The 15250-nt window shown below is 52.6% G+C and overlaps 1 protein-coding gene across 2 annotated transcripts in view; it reads left to right on the forward strand.

Annotated features, from left to right (window-relative positions):
- The window catches only part of LTBP2 (latent transforming growth factor beta binding protein 2), a 109696-nt gene that overhangs the window by 1081 nt on the left and 93365 nt on the right, over positions 1-15250 (forward strand). For both annotated transcript variants that reach the window (XM_010855745.1, XM_010855744.1), the window contains exon 2: positions 5822-5892. The gene's annotated coding sequence lies outside the window, so the exon portion shown is untranslated. The remainder of the gene's footprint in view (positions 1-5821; positions 5893-15250) is intronic.

The following is a 15250-nucleotide window of genomic DNA, read 5'->3' on the forward strand; positions in this document are numbered from 1 at the left end:
GCGGGGCACTGGGCCTGGCCGGAGTGGGACAGGTATCTACAGAATGGAGGGCGGGCGAGCCCGGGCAGTACGGGTGCCCGGTATGGGGCATCATCGGGGAGGCTGAGAAGGAACCTGGCGGCCCTTCTGGGCCTGGGCCCGATTTGCCAGTTGGGTTCAGTCCCCCGGAGCATAGCATGAAGGGCGCTGCATCCCCAGGGCTACTCCTGAGGCTTTTCTTACTGCCTCTCCACTCCCTGTTTTCTTTGGCTGCAGCACTGCTCTCCTATATTTCAGCAGGATTCTCTCTCTTCATTCAAATCTCTGTTTAGAGAGGCCCCACCCTCTCTCTTCACCCTGCTGTATGTTTCTTCATAGCAGTAATTCCCATCTGACATATTATGTTTCTGCTTTTATGGTCTGATCTCCCAGGGCACACTAATGTCAGCTCTAGGAAAAGAGAGGCTTTGTATTCTGCATTGCTGGGTCACCAGTGCCTAGAACAGCGCTCGAGTTTAGTTGCAGCTTTCTAAGTACCTGTTTAATGGGTGAAGGAATGTCTCACTGTCCGTGCAAGGCCTGGCTTAAGGCAGACGCAGAGGAGACCTGGGCACTGCCAAGTGGCTTAAACAGAGGATCAGTCAGCGAGCAGTAATGGCTGTGCAAGTGAACACGTGCTTCCTAAGAGCAAGTGTGCCAAGCTAGGGACAGGGGATGCGGCTCGAGACAAAGACATTGTTCCTGCCAGGAGAGCAGCTCAATTACTTCAAGTCAAATTGGAGAAATGAACACATATGCACCGGCCAACATGCTTTCTAGTACCAGAAGCTTCCTGTTAAAGCATAAAGGAAAGGATGATTTGGGCTGAGGCACTCAGGAAAAAGAAGCCCTGTGAGCTCCAGCCCCTGGGGTTCATGTGGGGAAGAAGGTGGGGGTAGCAGGAGTAGGACCCCGAGATGTCACACTGCCCGAGGACAGGGGCTTTTTTTTTTTTTTTACTGTGGGCAGTGGCCTAAGGGCAGGTCTGTACCTTGGTGTCGGGGAGCCACAGGGCTGAGGCTGGAGGCATAGATTTGGGCCAGATCACGGAGAGAGCTTACCCTGTCAGCATTCTGGTGGGAGTTGGGGGGAGGAGGAATAGTGGAGTGGAGGTGGGAGGATGAACTATTAGCAGCTGTGAAAGGAGGTGGTGATGAGCATAGCAGACTGTTACCAGGATATGGCTGGTAGATGTGCACAGGTGTGTAAGTACCTGGGTTGGATGCCACCCATAAGCATCTGCCAAACACAGGTGCACACATCACCCAGCACATGCTGGGTTTGACTCCTCCCCCAGGTTATTTTCTGCAGCTTTGATAAAGGGTGGGTTCCTCAGGCACTCCAGCTAGCCGGGGAGGGACTGAGTGGCAATCGTCCATCGACTTCTTCTCCCTAAGTCCATTCTGACTAATGGCTTATGGCCAGGCTGACCTCTCTGGCAATTGCCTTGAGAATTGCTCAGGGCCAACAGGTGGTGCTAGAATTAAAGAACCTGCCTGCCAGTGCAGGAGGCACCAGAGACATGGTTTTGATCCTTGTCGGGAAGATCCCCTGGAGGAGGGCACCTTGGAGGAGGGCACCTTGGAGGAGGGCACCTTGGAGAATCCCAGTATTCTTGCCTGGAGAATTCCATGGACAGAGGAGTCTTGTGGGCTACAGTCAGTCCATGGGGTAGAATGGACTGAAGGGACTAAGCTTGCATGCATGCAAGGACTAAGTGCCACCTGCTGGTAAACCTTGGAATTGCATCACTACTACTGGGGATTCTTCATTCATTCAACAAATATTTGGAAGGTCTCCTGTATGCCAGGCACTCTGCTGGACCATGGGGATACAGCAGTGGCCAAGACAGCCTCTGTCTTCGTGGAACTTGCCATGTAGTGGGGATTTATTGCATACAATGAAGATTTTAAGTGTGTGCCAGGCATAGCGCTAGGTGTCTGGGACAGAGAGTAACCAAAGCAGAAACAATTCCTGCATTATTGAAATTTACAGTCCACACGGGAGTTTTTAAGCTATTGTTTCCCAGTATTCAGTGTTTATTAAGCTTAGCCTCACAGCATACCACTTTCATAATATTTTCCTCTTTTTTTCTTGTTCTATTATTTTCTTTAAATTTATAAACTGTTAAAAATAACAGGATTTTGTGTTTTATTTATTTTCAAGTGTTTTATATTATGAAGTATTATACAAGCTTATAAACCTACAAAAGGTATTGGAAATAATACAACTAACAATCCAATTTTTTCAAACTTTAATATTTTGGCATAGTTTGCTTCTGATTTTTTTTAGTTGAAATATCTTCTGCAAGTTTGTCTCCCCTCTCCCCCAATGTTAACCACTACCTTGAATTTACTAATGATGCCAACCTATGTTTTTATACGATTGCTGCAGATGTGTGCATCCATAGCTTATATAACATTGTTTTGCATATTTTAGGTAAGTGATACCATGCTGCATTATTCTTCTACAATTTGCTTTCTCCTCATTAGATTTTTGAGATTTAACTAAGTTAATATAATCAGCCCAAGTTTATTCATTTTAATTGTTGGATATTATGCCATTGTCTGAATATACCACAGTTTGTTTATCCATCCTTCTGTTTTTGGACAGTTAGATGAGTTACATATTTTGGTATTACAAACAGTGCGTGACTCATTTTTATAAATAAATAAATCCATTTGCAAGGACACTTTGTATCACTATCCTAAGTTGAAGATGGTACCACTTGTCATAAAGAGAAGGTAACTGTAGGAAAATTGAAATGAAAACAAAATGTACTCCAAGTCTAGTCAGATACCATTATCATAGGAAGTTCAGCCCTGTAGTGTGTTCACCCTATTGGAAAGGGAGATTGGCAAGTGTTGAGGGGAGAGGACTTGGCATAAAAACCCAACCTCGGACAGAGATTTTTCCTCACTGATCTAATCAGACTAGAAACATCGCTAAAAAGGGAATCACTTTCTCCCTGTGTGATTCAGCATTGCTGCAAGTTCTGAGTATGGTAACCTCAAATCCCCTTTTCTACCCTCAGTGTTGTTCATTCACCTTTTTGGGAAACACTGGCTCCAGTAAAACAAAGAGGTATTAAAGGTGCACCACATGCCAGGCCCTGTGTTAGACTTTAGGGGCACAAAGAGGAATAAGACCCCTTAAGGTACTCGACACATACACCAGCAGCCTGAGATGATCGGTAGCACACCGTGTGGAGGCTGGAGAACAGGGAAGGCTGGGTAGACGTCAGGGGAGGGTCTACCCGAAGAAGGTGATGTTTGATCTGGAGCGTGCCAAGGATTTCAGTCGGCAAAGAAGAGAGGTAAGGCCATCTAGGCAGAGACAGCAGCTTAAGCAAAGGCGTCAAACGGTGCCCACATGTAGTACAGCGAGGGGACGGCAAACTTTGTGTCATGGCTTTGGTTGTGGGTGGCCGTGGAGATAAGGGAGGGGTGATGGGGGCAGTTAGACTCTATAGGCAGGTGGGGTCGGGTTGGCTTTGTAGAGGCCAGTGGAGAGCCTGGCGGCGGCTGTAACAAAACACCAGTATGACCAGATTTGTTCCAGGTGGAACAGCAGCTGTCCTAGGCTGTTAGCCAGATGCGTTCCCAGGGGTTGGGCAGTGATGCTGGATATCGGGCTAATGTTTGCGGAGCAGTGCCGCCCCGAAGGCTGGGCTTATAAAAATCTCTGAGCGGTATCTTCCAGAGAGCCAGAACCCCTGAGTCATCTGCCCCAGCTAGTCAGTCTCATCTGCTCTCTCCAGCTAACCGGAGCCCACTGAACACTCATCTCCCATCAGGCACCTCCTGGAGCTTGCACCCAAGACTCTGGCTGGGCTCCTGGATCTCTCTGGAAGGCCCTGTTAGCTGAGCGTGGCTCCTTTGCTTGGCAGCTTTGATCCTGACCAGTTCTCCTGGTGGCCCTGGCGGCCTTGAAGGCTCTACCCTGGGCAGGCAGGGCAGGCCGAGCCGCTGCCCTCCTACAGTCAGCTCTGTGGCCATCTTGAGGGCATCTAGGGTGACAGGCTCAGGGGGCCTCCTGGAGCTGGGCTCCACGCCACGACCTCTCGGCCGGGCAGCTTCATCGGTCTGTGCTCTCTGGGCTTCCCCGGACGCTAGATTTTAGAAAACTCCCAGGGCTTGCTGCCTGTTTTTCCTCTCAAAGACCTCCCAGGCCTCTCAGAGGCCTTGTCACCACCACCAGGGATAATGACTTACAAATGGGTGGGTCGTGCCCCCTCCCACTGGGGCACACAACTCAGAAGCCATGGGTAGGAGGGCCAGCCCTTTCTGCAGAACCCAGTGACTGACTGAGATCCTGGTGGGGAGGAGGCCTTCAGGGAACCAGTAAACTGAGGGAAGCAGTCCAGAGAGGCTTCGAGGTAACCAAGATGGCACAGCCCTCGGCTGAGGGGACATTCTGTGAGCTCCCTGGGAGGCAGCTCCCCACAGCTTTGGGCCGAAGGGCCAGAAATGGGCCTCAGCATTTTCAAATGGCAGGGATTTATTTTGAATGTTTTGTAAGGTTTCAAAAACCACACCAGCTTTGGGGTCGACACAAACGTCAACCAAACTCTTAAGTGGGACCAGATGCCCCCATGCTGGCCAAAGAGGTAATGGGAATGGCCTCCTGGTCAGCCCTTCATCCCGACTCTCGGACTCCATACCTCTGCCGCCCTGCTTACCCTGCGTTTCAGTGAGTGCTCGGTAGACAATTTCTAATGGAAACCGTGGGATATGTGAGGCCAGAGCCCAGCCCAGTCTGAGCTGGGGAGGCAAGACCCCAGAGGTCTTCTCCAAGAAGATCCCTCTGGGGAATTCACCGGGGTCTGGGCAAGTGGGTCTATAGATCGACAGTCAGGGTGGGTGAAAGCTCCTGGTGCTGTAGGGCTCCACTGGAGACCGGAGGGCAGAGTTTGGGTGGGCTGGGTGAATGGCCCTGATGGCAGCTGCTGGTCAGTGTCTCCTGTGGGGTCAGTGTCCTCGGTGCTGGGGGAAGGACTATCCCCCCTTCAAGTAAGTTCCAGCAGCCTGCCCGAATAAAAAGTGTACTCGCCACGCAGAGCGGCTTACGCTGAGTCCCCAGCCCCATTGTCCCACCAGCCTGCCACCTCCTCAGCCCCTCTTAAAGGACATTCTGGAGCCTGGCTTTTTCCATCACCCTCCCAGTTGCTCGGTCTCACCCTGTACCAGCCTGCCCGAGGGCTAAGGCTCCTCCCAGTGTGCATTTGTTGGCAGGGGATACAGATGTAGGTCCTTAAGGCTGTTGTGTGTGTGTGTGTCTTCCAGCTTCCCTTGGATTATCAACATTTGTTGGCAAGGGCCATGGTGATTATTTTTTGGTGAGAGGCCACGTGGACTTGGAGCGTGACTTCGAGTTGGGTCAACCTAGGTTGGAGTCTGGCCCTGACACTTCTTGTTTAGTCTTGGCAAGGGACTGAGCCACTCTGAACTTGCTTTTTGGTTGTCTTCGTGATCCCGTGCCAGTGGAGTGCCTTCTTGTGTCAGGGGCTCTATATCCCTATCTTGTTGAATCCTCCCAATAACCCCATGAGGCAGGTATTATTATCTGCCTTGTACAGATGATGAGAGTGATGCTTCCCTAGGTCGTGCCACCAGTGGCAGAATCAGGATTCTGTCTTAGTGCCCGCCCCTGGGCCGTGCAGCCTCCCTCGAGAAGGGGGACAGTGCCCAGCCTGGCAGAGTTTCCCCAGGCCCTGCCTGTAAAGGGCAGGACCATCAGACAAGTTCTGTGAATAATCCTGCTCTGAGCATCCCACGCTGACCCTGTCTTGGTGGCCCCACAGGAGGAATGTCTGCGGGGGACAGTGCTGCCCGGGATGGACAACAGCAAACAGCACCAACCACTGTATCAAACGTGAGTGCCTCCACTCCATCCACCCTCTCCCCGCCTCTCTCTCTCCACTGAGCTGGGCCGGGCGTGGCATCTCTAGAACCTGGAACACACGTGTCTTCCCCAATCCACCTCCTGAGCAGGCAGCCCCTCTCCAGTGGGAAGCAGTGGAAGGGAGGAGATGAAAAAGTGCCTCCAGGGAATTCCTCGGTAGTCCAGTAGTTAGGACTCTGTGCTTTCACTGCCGAAGGCCTGGTTTCAATCCTTGGTCGGGGAACTAAGCTCCCACAAGCTGTATGCCAAAAAAAAAAAAAAAAATGACTCCTGATGACTGAACTGAAAATGACTTCTAAGATAAATCCCTGCTTGTGTTTATAAAGCTTCCTGTATGCCTCTTCTGATGCCCCTCTGTGTTGGGGCTCACCCCTAGCTTGCCCTGGGGTCTGCAGAACACACCTGGCCCCAGAGCCTCTGCACCACACCTTCCATGGGAAGAGGGCACTCACAGTGCGTGCTGTGGGGATCCACCTCTGCTCTGGCCCCTGGCCCCTGGGGCCATTCTACCAGCATGGTCAGATGAGTCTCTGCTTCTGTGTCTGGAGCACTCTTCCTTTGGACCTCTCCCAAGCCTGGCAGGCTGGCCCAGATTAGAAAAAATACTGCCTACCAACCGCACCTTTACTACCACCAGCACGACTACCGTAACTACCATTGGCACTGTTATTCCTCCGACTGCCCCCAGCACCGTCATTACTACTACAGCTGCTGCTGCTGCTCCGACTGCTGTTACTGTACCGCCCACACCACCACCACTGATACCGCGACAATGACGATGACTATACTGCTACGAGCTAACAGCTGGGGACTTACTGTATACCCGACGCTGCGCTAAGCTCTTAACATACATCATCTTACTTGAGTCTCTCAGTCCTGTACCGTGAGTATTTACTGCTCATCGCAGTTACAGCCTAGGACACTGAGGCTCAGGTTGGCTAAGAAACATGCCCGAGGAGACAGTACTCTGAGTCTGGCTCAGGAGGCAGACTCTAGGCAGTCTGACCCAGAACCCCGTACTCTTAGCTGTGGGGCTTTGCTTTCTCCCAATACTAACTGAGTTTAGGGCCTTCTGGACTCTGGGAGCGCCACAGGTGATGACTGGACAGTTTCAGAGAGCTTGGATCTTCCTCCCTCACACCCCGGGGCCCCTCTCGAGTCTTTATCAGCACCACACGCGCCCCCTCCAGTCTTTGTGGCAGTACAGGAGCTCTGCCCAGCTGTTCCTCCTGGATCCGATTCCACCCTCTGCCCTAAGCCTGGCTGCAAAGCCCTAGTCTCACCAGCACCCCTTCCTGCCCAAGGACAAGCCCTAGACGCTTTCCAGTGTGAGAGTTTCACAGCCAGTGGTCCAGCCGGGTGATGAAAGCTATGGTGTTCCTGTCCCTGCTGGATGCCCTCATTTCTGCTCTCCTGATGCCTTCTGAGACGGGGATAGATAGGGATGCAATGGGGTTGCTTCCATTCCTACGGGGCTGGCTCACCAAGCTTCCAGTTCTGCCTCTGACCTCGTGGCCTTGACCCTCTCCCAGTCTGATGATGAAGCCTGGGCAGAATCTTAGGTCTCTCTGAGGATCTCCAGATAAAGACAAAACTCCAAACTCAGAAACAAACAGCAATGCAGATTTCTACCTGAAAATTCTTTCCTTTGGGGGAACCTGAATTAGTGGGGCTTGCAGAGGCTAGGTACGCGGTGACTAGGGGCACAATTGGGGGAGGGACCCTTCTCCATAATTTGAAAGATAAGGACCGTGTGCCTCAGATGACTTGCTCAAGGTCACACAGCTCCTTAGTAGAAGATCTGGGACCTGAAATCGGTGACTCCCCTGGGCAGAGAAGCCAAGGATGTGGGTAGCCCAGTAAGTTTTACAATCAGGAGAAGCTCTGGGGCTGGGGACTGGACACTGGTATGTTATTAAAGTTCCGTAGGTGATTCTAGCCAGGGCTGAAGACTGCTAAGCAGAGTTTGGGGTCAATCATGGGAAGATCTGCTTTGGGGAGCCCTACTCAAATTTGAACGTTTCCACGAATCCTCTGTTGTTGTTCAGTCGCTCACTTGTGTCTGACTCTTGGTGACCCCATGGACTGCAGCACATCAGGCTTCCCTGTCCTTCACCAACTCCTGGACCTTGCTCAAATTCATGTCCATTGAGTCGCTGATATCATCCAACCATCTCATCCTCTGTCGCCCCCTTCTCTTCCTGCCCTCAGTCTTTCCCAGCATCAGGGTCTTTTCCAATGAGTCAGCTCTTTGCACCAGGTAGCCAAAGTATTGCAGCTTCAGCTTCAGCTTCAGTCCTTCCAATGAATATTCAGGACTGGACTGATTTCCTTTAGGATTTTCTGGTTTGATTTCCTTGCAGTCCAAGGGACTCTCAGGAGTCTTCTCCAGCACCGCAGTTCAAAAGTATCAGTTCTTTGGCACTCAGCCTTCTTTATGGTCCAACTCTTACATCCATACGTGACTGCTGGAAAAACCATGGCTTTGACTGTATGGACCTTTATCAACAAAGTGATGTCTCTGCTTTTTAACATGCTGTCTAAGTTCGTCATGGCTTTCCTTCCAAGGAGCAAACGTCTCTTAATTTAAAGGCTGCAGTCACCATCTGCAGCAATTTTGAAGCCCAGGAAAATAAAATTTGTCACTTCTACTTTTTCCCCTTCTATTTGCTATTAAGTGATGGGGCTGGATACCATGGTCTTAGTTTTTTTGAACGTTGAGTTTTGAGCCAACTTTTTCACTGTCCTCTGGGATCTTATTAAAGTGCAGACTGTGACTCAGCAGGTCTGGGGTGAGGCTAGAGAGTCTGTTTCTAACAAGCTCCTAGGGGATGCTGATGCTGCTGGTCCACGGACCACACTTTGAGTAGCAAGCCCTGGGGGGCGCCTCTGGAAGCCCAGGGAGGGATTTGGGGCTAGAAATGAGGGGGAGGGCTCGTAAGTTCTAAAGAGCTTAGCAGAGAGTGTTGCTGAGGTTTGAAGTTGGGAAGGCTGGCTTCAGAGTGGGTGGCCTTCTCCCTAGCTGCCCTAGGGTCTGGGCACAAGCCTCGCTCGGGCCTGAAGGCTCTCGATTTCCTGACTTGCTCATGACTTTCCAGCATCATTCTCTGCCAATCTGGAGTTTCAACACTGGAAACTCGAGGTTGGGTGAGTCTGCTGATTGTCAGAACTGACGTGTGTGCGCACCCTTGAGCCCAGAGCAGGGGGCAGCTGCTCCGGTGCGCCGTCAGTACCCACTCCACCCTGGGGGTCCTCAGCCCTGTTATTTCTCTCCCTGGTCTTCTGCTGCCCCTCTAGGTGTCTCTGGGACTCTGGCATGCAGGCTGGCAGCGCTCCAGGAGGACTTTGCCAGTGGGTGTTAGCCTCTCCCACTAAAAGTCGACTTGCCCACTGAAGGTCTGTGTACTAATTAGCTGGGCCCAATGCTGTTTGCTTGTTGCTATTTTGCTGCTAATGAGCCTAATGAGAACCACGTGGATGGTGGGGTGTTGGCCCTGGATGGCTGGTCCAAAGCTCTGTCAAGTATGGGCTCTTGCTTCCACGCCCTGTCAGCTGGCAGTCCTGCTTCCCCTGAGTGGTTTGCGTCTCCCTATCCCCTTCCCACGCTCTACTCCCCTGGCTGGAGCCAAGGCTGCCAGTACTGGGGAGTGCTCATGATTCTGGCCTAGCGGTTTCACAGATGTAGGGTGCCTCTCCTGGTCTGGCAAGATTGGGGGTGACAGGGAGGGGTGTGGGACATTCCCCCAACTGCCAAGTCTAGTCTCAGAAGGGTGCAGGGAGTCAATCCATCCTCTGGTCTCTTCCAGATACCTGTGGGTCCAGCCCACTGGCCATGCACAGGGAGTGATTGTCTTTGTGCCCTGGGTCTCCCCCGACCCCCGGCTTGCCTCCTCTCGTGGAATCCTTGGTTGCCGTAACATACTGGCCATCTCCCTGGCAGCCTCTCTCTCTATTTCTGTCCAGCCCCTGGGCCTTGGGGAGCCACAGTGTCTGCAGGTGTCTGTTGCTGGAAGCCTAGCTGCTCTCTGCAGCCTGGCGGGGTCTGGAGCTGGGCCCTCGCCTCCTCCTCTGGTCTCGGTCTCCTCCTTCCCTTCTGTGGCTTTGCCAGCTCTGCCACACAATTTATGTGTTTATGTATTTGTGCAGGCAGCTCGCTGGGGCCTGCCGGCCCGCTCAGCTGAGGCGAAAGACTGCAGGGTGTGGGGAGGCTGGATCCTGTTTAGAGTTAGGGCTTTTGGAAGACTGTCCAGTCTTCCCAGACTGACTCACCCCAATACACACACAGCCTTTGTGGGGACTTCTAAAGGCTCATCCTGGGGAAGAGGATTTGAAGAATTCTCTGGCTTCTCCTTTTATCTCAGCCTAGATGCACAGGGGCTGGGGCTATTCTGGGGAAGGCAGAGGCTCTCAGGGAAGGGGCTAGGAGGACTACCACCCCCACGCCCCCACCAGGACTAAGGCACAGAGTGAGAACATGTACTTTAGATTCTGGTGCCAGATTCAAGGAGTCATGGCTTTGAATCCCGGCTCTGTGTCCTCAAGCAAGTGCCTGGCCCTGTCCCAGCCCCAGAGCCTCACCCAGTGAGTATAACACCCAGTAAGTGAGGGTAACACCTCGCCCAGTAAGTGGGTATAACAGTCTCTATAGAGCTGCTTCTAATAATAGTAACACACTCAAGATCTTACTGAGGGTTGGAACTTGATTATTAATTTTTAACCCTGACAACAACCCTCTTGTAAATCATATTTGACCTTTATCCCCATTTACAGATGAGGTTAACTCTTTGTCCAAGTCATGCAGCTGGGAATCGGCAGAACCTGGGTGTGAATTTAAGTAGCCTGGTCCAGAGGACAGGGCTTGACACCACGCTCCTGGGAAACGAGTGAGTGCATATAGAGAGCCTGGCATGGGGTAACTTTGGCTGTGATCTTACTCAATCCAGGAGGCTATGCTGCCTGCCTGAGTTTAAATGCTGGCTCCATAGCTTAGCTGCAGGACCCTGGGCAAGATGTTTAAGCTCTCTGTGCCTCAATTTCTTTTTCCGTAAAATATGACTAATACTAGTCCCTGCCTCACAGAATTCTAAGGAACAAAGAGATAGCTTAGGGCAAATGTTTAGTTCAAAGCCTGGCATGTTCTGGGTGTTCTATACATGTCTGGCCTTGATGGTGAGAGCAGGGACTGTATCTTGTGGCCCCTGCGCCTGCAGCGCAGTGCAAGTGTTCATTGGATACAAGGAGCAAGGCTCACCAACAATGTGCTGAGCAACACAGGGCCTCTCCCAGGCCTGCGCAGAGAGGTCTCCTCCTGTTGCCCTGGGCTCATCAGCCTTTTCATAAAACTCCCCATGGTGCTCGGGAGACCCTGGAATGGCCTGGGCACTTGTTCTTGTGTTTTGGCCCCAAGCCTCTCTACGTGTGGGGCCATTACAACAGCATGACTTCTGGACCACATCTCAGTGCTGTGAGGATCCCCATCCCTTCTGATCTGAGCTTCTCCTGGGTTTCCCTGAAGGAGCTCTTCTGGCCCACCCAGCCCAGCCCTGCAAATGACCCCACCCCAAAGGCCAAGACTCTGGCCAGATGGGGAAGAGCCCCAACTTTGGAGCCAGACTCTGAGTTCAAACTCTTGTTCCATCACTTACTTGCACGGGGATCTCAGACAAGTTTCTGGACTGCTCTAAGCCTCAGTTTGTCCTTATGTCAAATGAGGGTCAGACTGGTACCATGGTTGTTGTGAGAATCTTCAGAGGAGAAACTTGTAAAGAAATTGGCCCCAGGGTCTCCTAATGGTAAGTGCTGAGCAAATGTTAGGGAAAAGGGTCAGGGCACGTGTGGGATTTGCAGGTTCATTACTGATTGTTTAGGAACCAGCAGGAACTAGAGGCTCGAGCCTACCTATGGCTCATCTCTAGGTGAATCATCTGATGAGATTCAGTAGTTGGTGGGAGTGGTAGAAAGGAAAGTGGAAGGTGTTAAGGGGAGTTATCACACAACTGCAGTGGAGACCCAGCTAACACAAAGGGTACAGTCCTAGCAAGAAACATTGCCCATCTCTACCCCCTCCATGTGGGGGTACCCTAGATCTTCCTGTTGAGCAGATGTGTGCCCTCAAGTCTTTTTGCTCAAAGGAGTATATAGGAGATGCTCTTACCCAGGGCCTTCTCTGGAGGCTCAGATGGTAAAGAATATGCTTGCAATGCGGGAGACACAGAAGTCGCAGGTTTGATCTCTGGGTTGGGAAGATCCCCAGGGGAAGGAAATGGCAACCCACTCCAATATTCTTGCCTGGAGAATTCCTTGGACAGAGGAACCTGGTGGGTTACAGTCCATGGGGTCACAGAGTCAGACATGACTGAGCGACTAACTCACACGCGCACGGATGTACACACATGCATGCACACATATACACACACACAAAGAATTCTATGGACAGAGGAGCCTGGTGGGTCCTTGGATCACAAAGAGCTGGACATGGCTGAGCAACTAACACTTTCACTTTCATTTCCCCAGGGGGTCCTGAAGCCAGGGGCTGTGTCCTGTCGATGCCAGTGGGGTGCCTACTTGGTACATGTGTATTAAAGGACTGAATGGGTGAATGATTACTTGGGTGACCTGACAGTTTCCTTCTGCCATCCCCAGCTGCCTCTTCTCATCTCCTCGGCTTTGCCTTTCCTACTCAACATCTTAATGTTGGGCTACCTTTAACGTTCTCCAGATCTTCCAAATCCTCCTCCCAGAGAGGGGGGACCGTGTGAAGCAAATCCAGCATTAGTTGCCCCCCTATCATTGAGTGCCAGTAGGCACTGTGCCAGACAATTAAAACACAACAATAATAAGAGTGGCAGTACTCGCTCTGTGCCAGGGATCACACTAAACCCTTCAGCACCCCCCGCCCTGTGAGCGGCCACCACATCGATCTCTGTGCTGGCTCCTCCCATGTCCCTTGGCTGCTGCTTCTCCTCTGCCCAGCAACTAAACATTGGACTGAGTTCTGGGCCCTCTTCTTTTCTTTTTCACTGCCCCGTCCTGGAGTGATCTAATGCATTCCGTGGATGTGAGCATCGTCTCTGGGCTGATGACGCCCAGATTTATGTGCATCTTCAGCCAGACCTCTCCTCCAACCTCCAGACTCCTTTCATCCTGCTGCCTCCTCGACATCTTGATGCTCTTGATGCCTCCAGACAACCTCCCACCCCAGCTTTACCAAAGCGAGCTCATGGTTTCCCTCCCTCTGAGCCAATGTCCCTGACCAGGTCTTACCCACCCTGTTAAAAGGCAGCCTGTCTATCCGAATGCTCATGCTGCACTCTTGGGACCATTTAGGACACCTTCCTCTTGCTCGGGTTTTTGTCCAGTCCTTCCCCGAGCCCTGTGTGCTTCACTTCCTAAATCTCTTGGGAGCCTCTCTGCTTCTCACTCTCCCACCCCTCACCCCACAACCAATGCTTCTCCAGTCTGTGGTCCCAGGCAACAGCGCATCCTCCTAGGAGACCGCTGCCGCTGGCTGACTGCTCCCACTGTCCCCCTTACCCTCCGGTTCCATCTCGTAAATTGGATAATCACACGTGCGTGTGTGTTAAGTCGCTTCAGTCTTGTCTGACTCTTCGAGACCCTGTGGACACTAGTCCGCCAGGCTCCTCTGTCCATGGGATTCTCCAGGCAAGAATACTGGGGTGGGTTGCCATTTCCTTCTCCAGGGGATCTTCTCAACCCAGGGATGGAACCCACATCTCTTATGTCTCCTGCACTGGCAGGCGTGTTCTTTACCACTAGCGCCACCTGGGAAGTCCAGATATTCACACATCGCTGGACAAACCTTCCTGCGGCAGTGTGTCCAGCCTCGTGTGTCAGCCCCTCGCACACCGAATCCAGTCTGGGTTCCTGGGATGTGCCGCCTCCAGGCTGTTCCACGAGACTTCTCTCATCTCTGTAGGTGGCTACCTCCTCATCCTCCTTCCGGTCTCTGTTTCCAGCTCCCCGAACTGCTCTGTGGAGAGTTGCCCCCAGCAGCCTTGTTTTTTTGGATCTCAGCCCCTCGACTGTTTCCTCCATCCTTCATATCCCGACTTCTCTTCCTCTGCTTGTTTGTTTACTCATTTTATGAGTCTTGCTGAGCTGGAGGCTCTGTGAAGAAAAGAATCTCTTTCTCTTCGAAAAAAAAAGTACGGTACCGTCCTAGGCAAAGAGTAAATGTTGGATGCATGACAATTTTCTAGAGAAAACGAGACTGGCAGAGGTGATGAAACTTGGCTGAGGTCACCAGGCTGGAATTCAAATGCAGCTCTCTTTGACTGTAAGGCTGCCCTCTCCTCCACATGTCTGCCCTGGCCTTGGCTGAGTTATAAGTGGGAATGGTGTACCCCTTCCCTCTCGACCTTCGTGGGTCTTGGGCATGGAGCTGGTGTGTCTGCAGAAGGGCTTGGATGGCTCCATGTCAGCCACAGATCTGTCCTCCATGTCCTGGAGCGGCTCCCCTGGAAAAGACAGGGTGCCTGGGCATGTCCCCGAGGAGGGCTGCTTCAGGATTCCATCCCATCTCCAGGGGCCCTCTTTAAATCCCTGCCTCCTCTAGACAGAGCCCTCAAGGCTGTGAAGGGGGTGGACCAGTGAGCTTCTGCTTTAGGGCAGGAGCTTGCGGCGAACCTGGGCCTCAGCCCCGGGCCTCCGAGTCCTACCCAGTGGTCCCTTCCTCATGCCTGCTGGAGCTGATGGGAATTGAGGCTGCTCTCTGCCCCAGCCCCTGGCCCCCCAACTGGCCCAGCATCTCGGCATTTGTTAATGCAATTAGCAGGGCGGTCCATGCTGAGGGGCTGGGGGCCAAGGTCTGACTCACACCTCCCCTTCCTCCCCTCCGGCCGCCAAACGGTAGAGGCCCACTCGGCCTGCCAGACGACGACGTCTGCAGAGCGCGCGCGAGGGGCCAAGAACGGCATCTTTCTCTCATTAGAGGCTTTTATGTGAACACAACTGCTATTTTGGAGCCGGGCGCTTGGCTGGCCCCTGAGCCCCAGGGCTGCTTCCAGCCCTCCTGAGCTGCCGCCCCAGCCCAGCTGTGGTGGGAACAGCCGAGTCCTTAAGGACCTGACTTCTCCCACAGCCTGGCAGTTCGGGACCGAGTCGGGGTCTGGGGGTGGACACAGCCCCTGGTCAGAGTTTGGGTGTGGAGAGGACGAGTCCCCCGTGGATTCTGAGAGTGTATGAAGGCCAGTGAGGGGTTTCCTGGCCCCGGGGCAGGGGCGGGGCTCTGACATCAGGGTCCCCTTTTTTTGGGAATCAGAGGTCAGGCTGTGGAGAAACAGCTCAGGGCCACAGTTACCGCCGCCCT

Source organism: Bison bison, unplaced genomic scaffold (assembly GCF_000754665.1).
Source record: "Bison bison bison isolate TAMUID 2011002044 unplaced genomic scaffold, Bison_UMD1.0 scf7180017864368, whole genome shotgun sequence".
NCBI classification, from domain to species: domain Eukaryota; kingdom Metazoa; phylum Chordata; class Mammalia; order Artiodactyla; family Bovidae; genus Bison; species Bison bison.